The sequence below is a fragment of the Triturus cristatus genome, chromosome 2_2, assembly GCF_964204655.1.
Source record: "Triturus cristatus chromosome 2_2, aTriCri1.1, whole genome shotgun sequence".
Lineage (NCBI taxonomy): Eukaryota > Metazoa > Chordata > Amphibia > Caudata > Salamandridae > Triturus > Triturus cristatus.
In genome coordinates, this window is record NC_140582.1 from 786,023,539 (window position 1) to 786,043,624 (window position 20,086).

The 20,086-nt window shown below is 45.5% G+C and overlaps 1 protein-coding gene across 1 annotated transcript in view; it reads right to left on the bottom strand.

Moving 5' to 3' along the window:
* The window catches only part of EXOC1L (exocyst complex component 1 like), a 217,556-nt gene that overhangs the window by 136,720 nt on the left and 60,750 nt on the right, over positions 1-20,086 (bottom strand). The window lies entirely within an intron of this gene.

A 20,086-nucleotide genomic window follows, 5' to 3' on the forward strand; every position in this document is an offset into this window, starting at 1 on the left:
AAATAACGGAAGTACCATCATTTTTTATTAATGCAGCTTTTACAATTATAGATAAGGGTAAATTGTGCCAGCTATTTAAGATATTCCTAACCTTATTAAGCGTTGTGGCATAATTAAGTGCGAAGAGCTATGAAAAATCGTGTGAGACTCAGATACCCGAGTATCGAACAGGGTTATTTTTTGCCACCCGAGTCTGGAGATCCTGGGATAGAATCTGGTCATGGCAATTAAATAATAAGATCTCAGATTTACTGTCATTGATTTTATACCCTCCTAAGTTGAAAAATGTTTCAATTGTGTCAAATTTTTTCATTTCTGCCTCGAGATAAAGGATTAGATCATCTGCAAATAATTTCAATGTGGGTGCCCCTATTATTGGTGGCTTGATTAAGGGGTTTTGGCGTATCAGATTCGTTAATGGCTCCATATATAAGGCAAATAAAACAGGGGACATCAGGCAGCCTTGCTGGGTTCCTCTTTTGATCTCAACTATACCGGCAATCTTAGACTTAATTACTATTTTCACCTAGGCTTTACCATATAATTTCTTAAGTAGATCTACAAAGTCAAGGGGAAATTGAACATTTTTATATCGCAAAAAGAATATTCCACTTGACCAGATCAAAGGCTTTTTCTGCCTCAAACGTAATAATTGCTGCTTTTGTATTACTATTTAAAAAGAAATCGATGGCCTGAACTAGAAAATTTGTATTGTTAGTAAGAAATCTTTCTGGTAAAAAGCTAGGTGTATTTTTTACAACCAAATGGATCTCCATCTCTGAGATTGGTGCTATCAACTGGACTTCCTGCAAGGAAATTAAACGGGGGAGTGAAATTGTATTAAAAAATGTATCGATTTCCTCTGATGGTGTTGGTATCGAAGCTGTATAAAGTTTTTCATAGTGAGATAAAAAAACGTATTAAGCTCGTCAGCCTGACATTTTGTCATGTCGTATCATCAAAGATAGACTTTGCTATGGCATTATTGAGATTTTTCTTTACAGACCATGCCAGTAGTTTGCCAGCTTGTTCGCTGTCCTCATACCAATTTTGGAAGCAGGTTTTTTGATTTATTGTTTCCTGATGTTCATAAAGGTTTATGATATTTTGACGAGCCTGGTTTAATTTAAGAGCTGTTATTTCCGAGTGAGATAGAAGATTCATTCGGCCGGCCCGGTCTAAATTATGCTGAAGATGCCTAGCTAGTTCTTTTTTCTCTTTGATAATTCTGGCTTTGCGAGAAATTGCCTCCCCTCTGATGAAGGCCTTGCCAGAATCCCATAAGGCAAAGGGAGTGGCTGTTCCCACGTTTATAATGGGAAACTCTGTAAGTAGTGTCTGCGTTTTTTTGATCCGGCCCTCTTTTGCTAGTAAGGTTTTGTCTAGTGTTCATCTGGGTCGCTCCTTTGAACTGGCTTTCACTGTAATTTCTATTACTGGGACTGAGTAATCAGGAAAGGGACTAGGAATAATCCAAGACTTCCCTTTTTTGCTTTGATGGGAGATGAAAATGAAATCTATTCTGGATGATGTGTTATATTTTTTTGAAAAACAAGTAAATTCCTTACAAGCGGAGTGACAGGCCCTCCAAGGATCTAGTAACGCAAAGTCCTGAATAGTACTATTCAGGTACCTAGCGGTAAATGGTTTATTTTGGGATTTATTTTTTTGAGAGGAGTATAATTCTAGATTCGGAATAAAACTAAAATCCCCTCCCATAATAATAGTGCCTTTTAAAGGAATTAGTAGGTCGGTTATTTTTTCCAGTGCTAGAGTTTTATCGTCTATAGGGTCGTAATAGCTGATTAGGTGAAAAGTTTGCTTCCCCAGTTTCAAATTTCTCATCACCCATCTAGCAAGGGGATCACCCATGATCTGGAGAGCTTCTCTTTAATTGTAACATGTAATAAGAATTGCGACCCCCCCCCTGACAGCAGCATCTGCTGAGGCCAAAAAGACCTGTTTTATACATTTTGGCCATTTGGGTACGGGTATACCTTTTTTGAAATGCGTCTCTTGAAGTAGGATCGCATGAGGCTGGTTGACCTTTAACCATTGGAGTTATTCAGATGGGCCATCAGAGAACTTAGTGATCCGCGACTCAGGGCACTTGTCTCTTTGAGCTGCGGCATGTCCTCTTTTCCTTCCATGGCCTGCCATTCATCAGTCCTCCAGCCTGTCCCATGCCTCTTCGGGTGTCGTGAAATGCAGTGACTTGCCATACACTACTATGCGGCACTTGGCTGGGTACAGCATCATGTCTTTAATGTTTTTGTCTCTCCGGTCCTTCTAGATTGTGTCAACAGTTTGCCGTTGTCACTGCACCTGGAGGGTAAAATCCAGAAAGAACCTAATCATTGAATTTGCATACTGCAAATCCCCATGAGAGTGGGCAAGCTGCAGGATTGTGTCCAGGTCTCTATAGTTGAAAATGTGTGCGATTAGTGTACGGGGGAGCCACCGGGTGCCACGGCGGCCCCAGCACTCTGTGTGCACGTTCCATGGAGAAGTAATTAGAGAGTCTTTTGTGTCAGAGGGAGTTAAGGATGAGGTCCTCCAGTAAGAGATCAGCTGACTGACCCTCGCCTCCTCAGGACCCCCACCACACATATGTTGTTGCATCTGGCCCCTCCTTCCTGATCTCCCAGCCGGGCCACCATCTCCGAAAGCTGTTTCGTGATTTTGGCAACCTGTTCTTCTAGACATTTGGTCTTGGACTGTAGAGCCCTAATATGCGTTTCAGCGGTAGACACGTTGTCCGCCATATTGTGGAAATCTGCTTGCAGTAGATTAACCTCTTCGGTCAAAATATCTAACTTCAATTCAAGCGTGCCGTGAAGATCTTTTATTGCCCTCATAATGTCTCTCAGGGAATGGTCCAGCGCAGGTCCACTCGCATTCGTCTCCACCAAGTCTTTTAGAGCACCTCCCATCTCTCCCAAGGGTCCCATAGGGACTGTATATTTGTCTATCTGGTTTGACTTTCCGAGGTGAGGGCCCGTGGTCTGACTCATCTTTGCTAGGGCCCGGCCCCTGAGGGGGCCCCAGTCTACTGCTCTGGCTTCCTTGGTAAAGCTCGCAGTCCAGACCCTCCAAGCTACAACTGGGCCTCCCTCCTCCTCAGTTTCCACTCAACCCTAGGATCTCAGGTTCACACTAGATGAGCTGTCCCTCATGCATCCAGGAGGTAGTGCCTTCAGCCTCTCCGAACAGGTTCACCCTCCCACGGTGCCATGTGTGTCTCCAGCTGCATGTTACTAACTTACTGGTTGTCTCTGTCTGGTTGCCGGTATGAAGGCAGGTAGACTGTCCCAACCACTGCAGCTCAGGCCCAGCAGACTGCAACCCAGCGCTCCTGTAGCAGCACACTTCCTCTGGGGACTCCTTACTTGATTTTTGCTAGGGAGGAGGCCTCTCTCTTGCTCTCACCATAGAGGTGGTCATCAGGCCCTTGGTCCCTTGGGAGACTACACTCTGTTCCTCTTCCCGCCTGACGTGCTGGTGTCGCCAGTGCCCAGGCCTCCGTTTCTCAGGGCTGCCTTGTTTCGGCCTTCATAGGTCACACCCATCACCCTCCTGCAGCGAGGTCAGGCCGCTGTGACGGTCTGCCAGTCTCACAGCCCAGGCAGCGCTACTGTCGCTCAGCTGCAGAAGCCTCGGTTTCAATGGGCCCCGTCGATCTCGGGGGACCCAGCCTCCAAGATTAACTGCGTGGCACGGATTCACAGCCGACGCAGCCGACTCCCAGCCTCCCTCCACTGGGCTCTATCTGCCTGCACATGTCCCAAGGAGCCTGTGTAGCCCCCACTGCCGGGTGATCTCCCGTCCGGGGCCTGTGGTATCGTCCTCGGCAAGACCTCACTTGCTGCTGTGTGGAGGTCCGCTGGGTATCACCCAAGACGGAGATCGGATCTCAGTCGCCGCCATCTTTGGTAACAGCCATGAGGGAGTTGCGTGTTCTCGAACCTCCTCTCCCGCCGTGTCAGAGTGTCTACAGACAGCTTTTGTGCTCATTGGCACAACACTTAACAATCCGGAGTGAGGGGGATTCAGGCTTGGGCGGATGGTATCGGAAATTTCGGGGCTATTCTCTGACGGTTATCAGATTTGGTTCAGAGTGCGTCCATCCTCGTCAACTGCTGGCCACACTCCGAATTTCAAAGCATTTTTTATTTTATTTCCTAACTGTAACCTCCTGTCCACCTTGATCGCTGTCCACTACACTCTGTTGCCCTCGGTTCTCTGCTTCCTCTGCTCGTTTTTTACTCATTTTTCTGCCTCTTCTCTGCTTGCTCCTGCCCTCTATTTTGCCTCCTTCTGCACATTCTGCCTGTTAGTTTGCATCTTTTTGCTTGCTCCTGACCTAATTTTTCTTCTTTCTGCTTTTTTCTGACCTTTATTCTGCCTCTTGATGCTGGTTTCTGACCTTTATATTGCCTCTTTCTGCTCATTTCTGACCTTCATTTTGCCTCTTCCTGCTGCTTTTGACCTTTAGTCTGCCCCTTTCTGCTGATTTCTGACTTTTATTTGACCTGTTTCTGCTCTTTTCTGACCTTTATTCTGCTTCTTTCTGCTTGTTTGTGACCTTTATTCTCTCACTTGCTGCTCATTTCTAACCTTAATTCTGTCTCCTTTTGCTCGTTTCCGACCTTTATTTGGCCTCTCTCTGGTCATTGCTGATCTTTATTCTGCCTCTATCTGCTCGTTTCTTACCTTTATTCTGCCTCCATCTGCTCTTTACTGAACTTTATTGTGCCTCTATCTGTTTGTTGCTGACCCTTATTCTGCTTCTATCTGCTCTATTCTGACCTTTATTCTGCCCTTTTAGCACTTTTGGGTGCCCTGGAGCCCACCCAGGGCACCCAGTGAGCCTGTGGGGCACCGGGGGGGAGCCTCATTGCCCCTACAGACCCTGGCATTGCTTCCGCAATCGGGGAGCTGCTTGAAATAGCAGCTCCCTGCTTGCAGGAGCAATGTTTTAATTTGTTTCCATGCACACATATTTGCGTGTAGGGAAGCAGATGAAAAGTCTGCTTTCTGCAAGACAGAGCTGTTTGACAGCTCCGGCTTTCAGAAAGTGAAGTTATGTTTGCTTTTGTTTAGTGGAAGCTGTTAGCTCCCAAAAAGCACACTGTGCGGACTGAAAGCCAGCTTTCTGCCAAATGTGGTGTAATTCCGTCCAACAGTTCGGGCTGTAGAAGTGTTCAAAGGTCCTATGGGAATTAACATGGGAAAACACACTTATTATGACACCCCTTTTTCTCGGCCCCCGCTTGATGGATCACTCTGAAACTTTCCAGGCACAACAAGAATCACGGCACACTTTTTTGGGAAACTTTTGTGAAGATTTGCCAATATGCACCAAAGTTTTAGGCAAGTCAAAAAATGCTTTTCCTATGAAAACAAGGTCTCACTATACTACCTACTGGCGACAAGGGCTGGGCGGTTAACTCCGCTCCGCCAGTGGATTGAGCGAAGTTTTGGCAACTTTGCGCTCTGCTTGGAATGTGGCGTTCAGTAAAAGCTCTGCATTCCGCCGCATAGCAGAGTTTACCGGTAGCACGGGAGGTTAGTTTCGTGCTTTCATCATGATTCAGGATCATCATCACAGTTAGGAGGACGATGAAAGACAGCACTATGCATGTACTGACCAGTAGATGGCAATGTGACATGAAATAGGTTGCTCTGAGCTAGCATCGCTTCGCCCTCTCTATGGTGCACATGCAATGCAGTGTACATTCTCAGACCACTGTTCTGCCTGGCCGGTTCATGGGGATAGTTATTATTTCTAGCATTGTGATTGGTGCTTTATGCTAACTGTCTTTTAACTAGGTGGAGCGGAACTATGCGGAATTCCACTGAGTTGGTCTGCAACACCGTGGAATTCCACATAGTGCAATTCTGCGAGCTCCGCCCACCCTGGTGACCACTAGTAGATAATATATATCTATATATATATATATCTATATATCTGTATCTATATATTCACTGAAAAAATGGTTTACAATACTAAATGCAAGTTTAAGAAATACTCTGAAATTCACTGCAAAAACCACAGTTAGCTATCGTAACAAATTTAAAAAGTAAAACCATTGAAATTCACACGTTATGGTTAGGTCCGCAATTGATAACTCATAAAACAGTCATGTACACCATAATGTGCACACCAAATGCAATGCTCAGGACTTCACTCTTGATCTGACAGATGTAATTACAAATGTGAATAATCTTACAGATTGCATTACATACTACATTACTCATATCTCTATAAAAGAGACAACTGAATGTACTGTTATTTATTGGTTTGATTATGTTGTGTTATTTACATTGTGCTTTTAGGTGCTATTATTTAATGGTTATTTAATGGTTATTTAATACATATTGTGAGGTTGTAAGCATTGCATTCAGAGAGCAAGTTATGATTTGCTTGCAAACAGAAATATGAAGTTAGTGGCTTTGTGACACAATATTGATAGGGACTATATTAAGTTCACAGGAAGTTTTGTTGGGGGTAGGGGTTCCTAAAGACGTGCAGAGTGGATGTTTTGGGGGAATTAGCACCACGTGTGTCAGAGTTTGTGGTACTTGGGACCAAACACAGATCGATCTGATGGGACTAGGATTTACACGCGGAAAGCCTATGCTAACGGAGACCAGATATCTAATGGGCAGAAAGAAGGAAAGGATGAAATAAAGAAGGATAGATAAGATTGCCCTGAGGAAGTCCCTATAAGGGGAGAAACCCGTTGGCTGGGTCTGTTTAAGGTGGTATTGAAAATTGGATACTGAATAAAAATAACTTTATATGAAAAAGACACCAGCATCTGGTAATTAATTAAAAAACGTGATACTGAAATTAATTGAAAACAGGAGAGTGATTACGGATGCAATTGATTTGAATGTACAATGTGAATGAGAAAATTGGGTTGCCCTCCTATCAATGAGACAATATTTCACTAAGGATTGAGATTGTGGGCAGTCAGAAGTCCAGGAGTTAGCATACATTAACTAAAAGATTGGGATACCTGATCTGTGCCATCCATGAAACACTACTGCTGTTGCTTTTTTAGAAATTAACAAAAACAGTTCAGTTTATGTTCGTATAAATAAAAGATGATGACATTGGGCATATATAATGTATTTACTGAAAGGTGTATCACTCTGTGTCTCCAAATCAGTTTTAAACTGTTGTTTAATAATATCAAGGTATAATTTTCTTTCAATTCTACAGCTGCTACCCAGACATCAGCAGTGTGCGCAACTAATGATTGGCAGAGTGATGTTTGATTGGTAAATGAGCTAGTACTGTTGAGCCCACCTTGTGCTAATTAACCAGAATCAACTGTCAAAGTGGACCTTTTTACTTTTTTAAATTGGTGAGCGAAGCAAAGTCACCTTTTCCGAGTGGCCATTCCACACTTTTGCCTTTTTTCTAGACCCTATTTTTTGACTTGGAGATGCCAACTGGGGCTGACAGCATTTGCTCTCATTCGTTCCTAAGGCCCTTCTAAACTTTCTGGATCCAGTACCAGCAGGGAGAAACCAGCTGTCGGCTCTTACACAGAAAATAGACAAGACTACTGGGTGCCGCAGTGTGTGCACTTTGCAACTAAAATGATACTGTTAAAATTGGTTTTACCACATTGATCTATTCAACTTTCCTGCAATGCCAAGTTAGATGGCACAGAGCATGTACCAATAGCATGTATGTAAAATACCATATGTGGGCTGCAGTCTGTATTTTCACTACCCACATATATAGCAAAACTATATGACTGTCATGAGCACACCAGTGTTCTGGCTGAGCTGGACTTCAAAAGCACTGCGGGGAGACATGATAAGGAAAAGTGTCTTTAAATGTAGAAAAACCAATTTATATATACATAATAGGTCTCCCCTAAAGTGTGCATTGTAAGCCCATGGATGTGGGTGGTTAATATGTCAAATAGCGAACCTGGACATATTGGAAATAATATGTCCACACAGTGACTAAATATCCAAAAGCTGTTTTCACTGTGAAGGTTAAGCTGTGTTATCCACGGACAGACATATGTATAGTTAAAATCCTTAATTTATATTTTTGCTTTTAAAATTTCCAGCAAAATTATTCACAGCTGTTTTCCATTCAGCTATAACTATCTAATCTCACTGTGAAAGTAGATGTTCGATAACTTTTTTTAAATGTACTTTTTTGCTGCCTGAGCCAAAATTGTGTTAGAACAAGTTTCATCACTCATCTCACATCTAGAGGCTCAGCACACATTCGGGGCTGGAGCTAATGTCCCTGCTCGCCAGAGGACAATAAATGGTCCTCTTGGTACAGGTACTCCTCGCTCTCTTTTGACTTGAATATGCCAAATAGGGCTGACAGCATTTGCTCCCATTCATTCCCAGTGCCCTCCTAGAATTTCTGGTTCCAGTCCCAGCAGGGGAAAACCAGTTTGTTGCTCTTATAGAGGGGTAGAGCTCATCTAAATGGAGGAGGGGCTAAGGGGAGTCAGATCCTCTTCTTTAGAACTAAGGGGCAAGCCATTTTGGATTGAGGGCTTCTGGGAATTGTTACAGTAAAGAGAAATTATGTATGCATAGGGCAAGAAAGTAGACAGGATTGGGTAGGAGAATTTGCATTATGTGCAGAATAAGACTGGCTCCTCAACACTATATCCTCAGTACATTCCTGGACCTTGGAAGAATATATCTGAAGAAGTAGTCCCGGTTGGAAGAAAGAAAACTCATAGACTCCTGATGCCTCCGCACACTCGGACACCGGAACTGCTCAGGAAGGGTCAAGTTATTGACCTCTTGTTTGCCTACTCCCGGAACACAAATAGCTGGTAGACTCCTGACTCCTACAGCACCCAGCAGCCCTTAGAGGAGTGGACCCTTCAGAAGCCCTAGTAGGAGCAAGACCTGGTGCCTATAAGCCTTCTCTAAGGACCTTCTAGGCATTGGATAAAATTGGGACTTTGTCATTTTTTTGACATCCGATGACCCCTAGGGAGGGTGCACCAAAAGTCGACAAGAAAACCAGGCTTTTCCTGCTCAGAACTTTTTATTTCACTGAAAACTGTTTCAGAGGGATCACATGGTAAATATATCTGGGCTTGGGTGAATCTGCCCTGCTACAGATTCCAGAAATACAAAACAGGGGTTTGGTCCAATAAGGCTGAATAAGCGGAGAGGGATCAGGTTATCATCATAAATATCAAGAAACCCCACACGGCCATAAATCATTCATTAATCAGAAAGAACACGAACACATCAATCTTGTATATCTGAGACTTTATCTCATTTTACTTATGTTCAATTCAATATATCTATTGTACTTAAATTACATATCCATCTGGAACATTCAACTGTACAAATTAGGATGAATGCATCAACAATAACAGATCACAATACAATCCAATTAACACATAAAACATATAAAACAAAAATCACTATCAACTGAGAAAATAAAAAATGTGGTCAATATGACCATAAGAAATCACTCCAATGCTTTTCTACCCCTTATTGGTGGCATGGGATTGTGGAACGTATTGTGTATTCCCACACTCAATGGAGTCCCAGTGGTGCTGGTACTTCCTTTTTTTTTGGAGGGAGATGAAATATTTTTTGAAATCTTAAACAGTGATTTTATCCTTGAGGTGGAACTTCCAGTCAATTCCCATGTGACAGTGCCAATGCGTTTAGCCCTCATAATGAAAAGGGGGATATGTAAATCATTTTGGAGGTCATGATCAGGGCAAGCGAAAACTCTTTCAGTTTGATGAGAAGTACAGTGAACTTCTTATTGAGGGGTTCGCATGTAAAATGAGCACCCCTTTCCTGACCATCTCGAGGATATCAGCACGCCCGTGTTTGTGGTAAGCGGGATCTACATTCGTCCACGTCCGAGTGAATACGAGAAGACTACAGATAGTGGATTTAGAGAAACAAAAAAAGGAACTAAGTCCAAAGGTAAAAACTTGGAACTGGATGAGGCGACAACTCTATTCAAGTAGATAAGTGATAAGGGTGGCTACGAATTCCAGATTTGTCCAATTGGAGCTATGGTGCCAAAAACAACAGTTCAGCGGGAGCTCAACACTGACATGTGTGACATAGTGGAAACCTCTCCATCTTTAGCTTTGGATCTTGCCCCACCAGAGGAATTAAAAAAGTGGACTAAATCAGAATGTAATATCTCAGCCTAGATTATCCCCCTTTTGACTATACTACCTCCGTTTTAGCATGAATAACCTGAAAATGCCCTTAAATCACGGTCAATCTGGAACTGAGATTATACATTACACCTTACTTTTTCTGGGCAGTTTTTGCCTCAAAATGTTTTAAGTCAGATGTCTGATTCACCTTATTAGATTGGAATCTTTTTGGCTTATTGATTGTTTCTTTATTTCTTCAAGTCTAATTTTTTTATGTTGTTTTCTAAACTTTAAAATAGTTGGTAATTCTTGAGCTTAACACACATTTCTGTGGTGACTGATATTGGTTGGGCTGTGACCACCAGTCTTTGAGCAGTGTTTCACAAAAATGTATATTGAGACCCAATCAGTGTGTGTTTATTAAGTTTGTAAGGGTCCACTCTTATCCAAATAATAACCCACTTTCTGGCTGTTCGGCCTCTGATTTTCATTTGAATAACATTTTGTGCAACAACACTTAACAGTTCTTGACAAGAGTGTCAACCCCAACAACTTATGCTTGCCACTGAGAGAAGATCTGTGCCTAAGGGGACATTTCCGTTGATTAGCACATCACAGTCAAAATCTGTACAGTTCCCTTATTTGTCCCTTCATTGAGGTATGGGAAGAAAGGGACACTGCCACAGTACCCCCAGAGCTACTCCACAGTAGATATAGTTCTCTACACTAGCTCACTCTGACTGCCCTTATCACTTCAGAATAAGGGGTATGAATTACTATCGTAGTTCTTGATCAGCTACCAAACATTACTGGTGCAAGGATACTGCGTCCCGCCGTCTGTTCTACCATCACCAAAGCAGGAATAAAGAAGAAGCACATCACTGACCTAATCATGCCAACTCATCGTGATGTCATGGTAACACCAGTGGGGAGTAGTAGGAAGTATTGATCCTGCAATCGTACTACATACCTCACAACCAAAGAATTGGTTTAATAAGAATTTGCACCTCAATCCTATTATTTTAACACTGTCCACTTTCAGCCTCTCCATTTGGAGGAGAACACTGTCTATGCTGACTGCTAATCCGTGCACTTCCCAATGCATCAGTGTATAATGATGCTGTTGATCAACACATATATTTCAAAGAACAAGGGAAACTCGAGGGTACTCAGGGACCAGGGATCTTACAGGCACATGCATCAAAGCTTTTTGCGATCGCAAACGGTGCGATTCGCAAAAATCGGCCGTTTGCGATCGCAAAAATAGCTTTTGCAATGCATGAAACAACTTGCCACTCGCAATTTAAGAAATCGCAAATTTTTGTGATTTATTAAATTGCGATTGCATTTAAGGAATCGCAAATTGCGATTCCTTAACTGCAATGCAAGATGCCTTTAAAAATAGCAATTTCGCTATTTGGGCACGCTATTTAGCATGGAATCATACCACATGGTAAATAGCGAAAACTTTGAAAAATGCACTAAAGTGCATTTTTCAAAGTCGTAGGTCACACACACACATGTCCTTTGGACATGTGTGTGGGCAACATTTGTGCACAGATCGATTTCAGGGGTGCAACGGGGTTTCGTTTTGACACCCTTGCACCCTTGAAATTGAATTCTCAATTTGCCATTCTCTAATTGAGAATCGCAAATTTAGAATGTCTTCCCATTGATTCCTATGGGCCTCTTGGCCCATAGGAATGAATGGGGAGGTATTCCTTAATTGCGACTCGCAATTTGTGAGTCGCAATTAAGAAATGCTTAGAAATCGCTATTTTTCTACATGCATAGTCGTTTGCGATTCCTTAATTGCGATTCCTTAAAAATCGCAATTAAAGAATCGCAACAGCCAATATTGATGCATGTGCCAGTAAGTATTTCTAAAGGACCAAAGGTCGCTCAATTGCAAAGTAACCAAAAACATTAGTACATAGAAATTGAATGAGGTCCATGTCTTATATCCAAATGGGAAGAACTTTTTTGCATTTGTTAGGTCAAAGTAACAAAACATTGCAGTGGGAAAACAAACATAAGAAAAGTCATAAAAACATTCAAACTCAGGCATTTTCCATATGACAGAAATGAAAACACAAAGGTAAGGTCACAAACTTTAAGTACCCATACTCACATGTACAAATTAATAATTTTAACAGTTACAGTCAAGGTACTGTAGTCAAAACACATTGCCACCTTCCTAGGTATTAACTGACATACAATGACAGCATAATTTGAATACGTTCTTCTGGTGAAAAGATTTAAATATTATGAAGGGCTTGGTCATATCATGGGACTAACGTTATGTTTTTGAGTGACAAAGACACAATTCACACATCTTGGCCAATTATTTTGAGGGTGGCAACTCTATGATGTGAGGACTGATGTTGAAACCTATGCAGAAATATGGTTGGTGTACACAGCTTAACCTATTCTTCCTGTGCTGAGAGCATCATTGACTAGTACTACCTTCGTTGACAAATCTGCCTCTTCACTCTGTTGGTGGGACATAGGTGCCTTACTAGGAAATTGAAGGGAAGACCTTTGTGAATAGGTCACATTTCTACTCAGAATACACTCCCTCCAAAACAACAACAAAAATACAATTTCAGGCAAATAACATTATCATATATTTCTCAGTACAGCATGGGGGCATGGCTTGTGAGCCAATGATGGTGGGCACGTGAGCCTGTTTCTCTGTTCTGGTCCATTCCATATCATCCATCATTCACTGACCAGGGATGATGCTGGCCCCCCCCATTGGCACAATATTGGTGGTGCCATCGATGGGGCCAAATTTTTAGATGAAGAGTGCCCATTTTAATGCAGTGATAGCTGTCCTGGCAGTGATATGCTTTCGGCCCAGTTACCAAGATGGCGACTGAGGTCTGGAGAGGCTGTGCCTGCAAGCTAGTGTACTTGAATTAGACGGACGGTGTAACCCCTGTGAGCACCGGGGTCTAAGGCACTCACATTTGGCCCCTGCAGAACTCCAGAACAGGGCTGTACAGTACCGTAGAGCTAGGTAGGACCCCCCTGCTGATGAACTCTTGTTTCTGGGAACCGGTGTACCTTGGAGCCTATATCGGGACCCGGCCGGCGCTAGGACTCGCGGCTAGGGAGCAACTGGGGACTGGCTATGTGCTGTATGGAATCAGAGTGTCCCTTCCCTTGTGCGGCACTGCCTGATCCATCCACGACACGCTGGCGACTTTGGCGGCTGAGATTATGCCTATGGCCTGACGAGCCTGCCATCTCCGGACCTGCTAGCCTACATTAGTGAGCGGTGCAGTCTCAATGATTAGAAGGAATTTTCATGCATGCTTATGCTTTAGAGGGGCTCATGACTGAGGCTGTGTGTGGAGGCTCTGTGCAGCTGAAAGGTGGGTGGTGCCCTGACTACCAAACTCGGCATTTTAAGGAATGGAGTGTCTCAGGGCTTGTATCGTATCGGGGTCTGGTGCCTGGGTTTCTGGGTGGGGAGCGACCAGGGGCTGACTGGCAGCCTCCCCTCTTCCGTTGGCAATGACTGGGTGGGCTGGCTGAGTAGGCCCGCAAGGAAAAGTGCAAAGGGCTGGCTTTGTTTGTCCCAGTGGAGCATGCCGCCCATGGCGAAGTTGCAGGAGCTTGTGGGCTCCCCCCGACTGTATGCACCAAAGAGGCCCCCAGAAGAGACGGTAAGTGCTGTGGGACCACCTATTTCTGCTGTTTGGATCACGGGAGCTGTGTGACCTAGACGGTCCCCTGCTTTCTCTCTGCCTATGGTATTGGGGTGCGGAGCAGTCGCTGAAGGCCCTACATTGCCAGGGCAGGTGAGGTCCTTGGCCTGCTGGGGGGTGGGGTGGCCCTTCCCCATGGGAGTGCCCAACTTCTGCCAGCGTTCCGGGAGACACACTCCCCTGCTCTGAGTGCTGGGCCCTTTCCACTGAGTCATCAGGCTTGTGGGGTGCTCCGGTACTTGGCATACCAGGTACCGGAGGTACAGGGGAGGCAACTGGGTGTATTGGACTGAGTAGTGCCTGTTTCTCACCTGTTGCAACATACGCTCCCTGGAGCTCAGAGGCTCCAGGATTGTTCCTCTCCCTGGGGAAGAGACTTTTGTATCATAACTGAGATCAGCTCGAATGCGCTTGGGGCTGGTTGTCTTGAACTATGTTGAGGGCTTGGCCATATTGTCCTCATGGGGTACCCAAGGGCAAGACAGTGAGAGGCCAGCCTGGTCTGGTGGAACTTTCCCAACCCCGCTTATGGAGACGGAGGGGCCAGACACCCTGTCAAACTCTCTACATCTGCACCTAGATAAGATACTTGTCGCCATAGCAGACACTAAGGACACTCTCCAACAAGACAGTGCGGTGTCATTGGGCCGTGGGTGTGCTGCAGCCAGCACACCAAAAACTGTTTCGCTAAATCGCAGATCTCACTGACAGGGTACTCATCTTGGAATATCAGGCGGAAGGTGCGGAGGGACGCAACAGCCAAAACAATATCCGGGGGGTTGGACTTCCTGAAGGTAGACAATATTGTGACATATCTCGAATGTTGGCTTCAGTCAGAGGTTGGCCCGAATCCTCTCACACTCTTCTTCACCCTGGAACACGCCCACAGAGTACTGGTCGAAACTGGCCCATCTACTAGCACCTGGTCGTTCGACCCGCCCTATGGTGGCTAGGCTACTCCATTATAAAGACAAGGATATTATACTTCCAAAGGCACAAATGGGTCCCTTTCACAGTGGACAATAGTAAAGTATTGGTGTTCCCTGGCTTCACGGCTGCAGTGCAAGCTAAGCATGCTTCCGTTCTGGAAGTAAAGAACGCCCTCAGAGAATGCCTGCAATATTCTTTTACGTTCTCTGCCAAACTCAGAATCATATTGGATGCAGCTACTCACTTATGTGACGATTCAAGTGTGGCATGGGACTGGCTAGAGGCCTATAGAGCAGGGTCTACTCTGCCGGTTGCCCGACCAAGGATGGGAGTACCTAGACGTAGATCTCAGAAACACTCACCAAGGGCTCCAGGGTCTGTCACTGAAGAAACTGTTCCCTTCACAGACCAAACAGGAGTGGGCAGCCGCACTCCAGGCTGTAGCTGGGATTGTGGCAATGAGGGAGTCTGATTCAGAAACTAGCACCCCATTGGGCAGACGATCAGTTGTCTCAGAGTCCAGGACTTTGCTAGTGGATGGTGCTGCCCTGTCTTCGCAGTAGGTGCAATACCTGGTCTAAAATGCTGGGTTACTGGCAAAATTGCTGACTGGTGGCTGTGGGCAAGTGTTGTGCTTATGCACTGCTGAAAGAGGGTTTGCGGAAGTTCAAGTTTGGGGGTTACTGCCTGTGTCTATTTCTGCTGCTTATTATATGGCCCAGGATCGAGAGTGCCCTGGATGCGGGGTGTGAGCTAGGTCAAGTTCCCGGACGATGATCAAGTGTGGGGCTGGCGTATAACTGACTTAACCTCTACAACATGGCCTTCCCCTCCTGGATTGACCCCCTGCCACGAGACTGGAGGTGGCGTTCTGCTGACAAAGTTTTCACTTTACATGTTTTGGTGGCCAGCCGATGCTGGTCTGCCTTGGACAGGGGAGTTCACGGTTGGGGTTCTTATGGTTTGTCTCAGGTTTGCTCTGTGTGTTGATGTGGGAGGTATGGTCTCTGGGAGGTGCCGGGGAGGCATACATGGGACACCCACATAGTTCAACTGGATGTAGTACCAGCATCATACACTTTCTTGTCCTGGAATATCCAGGAAATGAGCTCTGCATCTAAATGCCTTAATGTCCACAGATATTTACGCCAGTGGTGAGTGCAGGTGGCTATATTGCAGGGAACTCATCTTGCCGGGGGAGAGGTGGAGCGCTTGTGACGTAGATGGCAAGTCCAGCTATATACTGCCTCCTATTCTGCTTATGCTAGGGGGGACTCATTTGGATTAGAGCAGGGATGCCCTTCAAGCTTATTCATGCCACTATTGGCAAGGAGGGGCGCTATGTCCGACTTAAGGGTATGTTACTGATAGGGATATCACTTTAGGAAGTATTTATGCCTCAAATCAAGACCAGGTGGCTTTCTTTCACACACGCTCTGCTCCTCAAGCACCTTTGGGGACAGATGACCTCTTGTTGGGAAGGGAATTTGATTGTGTAGCCGATGTCCTGCTTGATTGTTTCACCCCTTCATTGCCTGGTGCAACAGTAAAGGGCCTCAGGGACTGGCTTGATCGTTGGGAGATGTTGGATCCCTGGAGAACCCAGCATCGAGTAAAGCTGGATTAGTCTTATTTTTCCCACATCTACCAACTCCACACTCACTTGGGCAAGTTTGTTTGTTTAAACAGACTCAGCCAGTATGTGACACACACCGAGTAACTGGGGCGTACCCTCTCAGACCACAGTAAACCTTCTGACCTGTTGAGGAGCAGCCTGGGATTCCTATGTGGCGACTTAACCCAATGTCCCTAGAGGGTGCTTGCTTTCAGGACTCCTTGGGAGAGACAATTATCAGGTAATTCAAACTTAATGAGGGCTCTGCATCCTCTGGCTGGGGGAGCGGGAATCCTTAGAGTGGTGGTTCGTGGTCACTGTTTAAGTCACTTGGTCAAAGTTTGAAGGAAGCTGTATGGGGAACTGCAGATGCTGAATAACAGGTTGCAGGAGTTGGACAGTGGTCTGGGAATGGACGATGCTGCCCTACTCCAACTCCCGGAGGCTCGGAAACAATAACATAACGTTTTATTATGCCTGTGCTGTCATGATTAGAAGCCTTATATCGCTAAGGCGCACAATGAGGAAGGGAGGGGGTGGTTGGCTTCTGGTTTGGCTCATTAAACTTGAGTCCTGAGGGGCACCTATCACACAAATCAGAAGATGGCGCAACACTTTATTGTCCCACGGCCATTAACACCTCATTTCGAGAATAGTATGAAACATCGTATAGGTGTCAGGTGGCTCTCTCACCAGGGATACAGGCTGTCTTTCTGTATCAACTGCCACTGACAGAGCTGGCTTGCACGGCTCAGGAAAGCCTGGAGGGCTTAGCGACGACCCAGGAGATTCGGTTCGCCATCAAGGAAATGGCTACTGGGAAACTCCAGGTCCAGAAGGCCTGCCTGCTGAGTTCTACTCCACTTTTGCAGGGACAATGGCCCTGAGTCGCTACAGGCTAACTCTTTAAGGCAGGGAGCACTGCCTGAGTCCACACAGGATGCTATTGTGTTTCCGCTCCAAAAGATGTTCATGCTGCCCCTACCATGGCGTTTCGGCCTCTGTCCATGCTCAACATTGACTTCAAAATTCTTAGTAAGGTTCTGGCTCTCCGGCTAGGTAAGGTTTCATTCCAGCCCACAGTACTTCCCTTAATCTTCGGTGGCTATATCACATCCGATACCATCCAGTGGTAGTTTAGGGCCATGCTAATGTCCGTGGACCTTGAAAAGGCCTTTGATTCAGTGCAGTGGGATGTCTTGTTCAAGGATATGCGTCAGATGGGACTGGGGGAGCATTGGATTAACTGGGCTAAGTTGCTTTATTCTGTGCCAACCGCACAGGTCAGAATGGGCACTACCAATACAATGTATATAGAGGCACGAGACAGGGGTGTCCCGTACCCCTACTTCTCTTCACATTAGCCAACCAACCACTGGCAGAGGTCTTTCAATGGGAGGGGGTGGGTACAGGCATAGTGGTGGAGGGTCTCGAACATTATTTCTCTATAGACAGACAAGCTCCTACTTTATTTGACTGATGGTCCTGCAGGTGCTCAGGCCCCATTACACCTTCTGGGAAAATTTGAGACGATGCCTGGCCTTAGGGTCACTTGTCACTGGGCATCCATTGGCCATTGGTTACTCTGCAAAATTTGACTTGGTCCCCCACATCTTTTAAGTACCTGGGAATTCAGGTATTCCACTCCCTGGAAGACCTACAGGAGTGCAACTTGGGGAAGGCACTCAAAACTTGCATCCTCATTTGGAGATCTCTTAAACTACGAGTTATGGCTAGGATTTCAGTGTCCAATATGGTTATGCCCCTCAGATTATTATACTTTTTTATAAACCTCCCGGTTGGGGTGCCTTTTTCTCGGATCAATTGGACACCCTGCTGAAGGAACTGATATGGGATGGGGGCCGACATAGAGTGTCCCTGGAGGTTTTCCGGCTGCCACCAGACAAGGGGGTCTGGGATCTCCAGATTTTGAGCTGTATTTTTTAGCGGCACAGCTTTAGTGGGTCGCCCAGTGGTTTGACGGGACAACAGGAAGAGCTGGACCCGGTGGGTCTGGCACACTATAACACCACACTGGTGGTAAAGCTGCTTTGCAAAGCAATGGTAATTCCCTGACCGGGTGTGTTATTAGCAGTGGCATTGAAATGTTGGAGGTGCTGTGTGTTGAGGACTGCAGGGACATCCCTTTATGCCACTGCCCTACCATTAGTTAATCTTCCCCATGGTGGTCCTCTCTTATTTCACAGCTGGGCAGTTGTCAGACTGGACAGACGCGGCCTGCTGACGGTTTGCGACTGTTATCAATTTCGAGTTTTGCTTGTGCTGGAGGACTTGGTGGCAAATTATGACCTACCCCATGGCCAATCTCTAACCTTTGAAGCCTTGAAATGGACCTTTAGCGAGTTGTTGGCCAGAGGGTGTGGTGAACCGATGAGGCATGTGGTACTTCAACTGTTGGTGTCCATGGGCATGGCGAGGCATTTGGTGAAGTGGTTTTATAGGTCACTGACCGAAATGGTCCGGAATCCCCTGTTGGCACTTGAGCTTAGGTGGGGAGGGATACTAGGGCGAGACTTTACAGATACAGAGTAGTGCAGGGTTCTCAAATACCCAAAGAAGGTATCCAGAAATTCGAGATTTAAGTATACAAAATGTAATTATGTTCATAAAACTTACCTTGAACCCCACAGACTACAGGTCATCTATGGCATTGAGCCACGTGGCTGCCCTAGATGTAAGCTTCTGGATGCAGACTTCTGCCATATGACTTGGAGCTGCACCCAGTTATGGCCATTCTGGGACACTATAATCCATACCCTGAATGCCACCCTGGACCACGCTCTTGCTTGTACCTTGGAGGTCTGTCTCTTTGTGTTGTTTAATAGACCCCGAATGCGGAAGGTGGGCTCTACGCTCCTACTGCTGGCTAAGAGAAGGATTGCAATGGCCTAGAAGTCCACAATGGGGCCAGTGGTAGGTACGTGGGTGAAAGATGTCACCATGTGGTCCAGGGCCGATGAGAGGGCATTGATTCGAGAAGATGCTCGGGGTGCAGAGATAAACGATAGCGGGGTTGTGGACAGAGGTGTTAAAGGCCTGGGAACATCCAGAGGGTGACATAGAGGGGGGCCTCGATGGACAGGTTGGGCCTGATGAGAGTGACAGGGAAGACTCCCCTGGAAACACTGATGAGGAGGGGGGTAGGCACTAGTGGTGGAGGTCTGATTTACCATCCCCTCCTTTTGCTGTAGTCCTACTTGCTGTACGCTCCCTCTTCGGAATTCCTGCTTACTGTTCCTATTACCCGAGGTCTCCCAGTGGCTACCATGAGGGTATCCTACCTCTCCCTCTCTGAAGTTTTAGTTTCCTCATCATCGACTAGCTTGTGTGATCCCTGAGACAACTTGGTTACCTTTTTTGTTCTTGGTTTTTCATATGATGGCTTCTGCGATTCCCCTTCCACTTGCTCCTGAGTTCTGGTCTACATAACAATGAGGCTTGGAAAGAACAGGTAAACTTTCGGGTCCCTGAATATTCCACATTCTAGGTCACATATTGATTAGGACATCAAATACGGAAAACGGGGTGGATTGATTAGATTATTCTATTTGTACTAGATCAGTGGACTGTGTCTCTCTTCTGATACACGGTTGTCTTCACTGGTTGAATTTCTAGGACTATTGATTGTATTTCTGTTGCATTTCCTCGATAAGCCATGT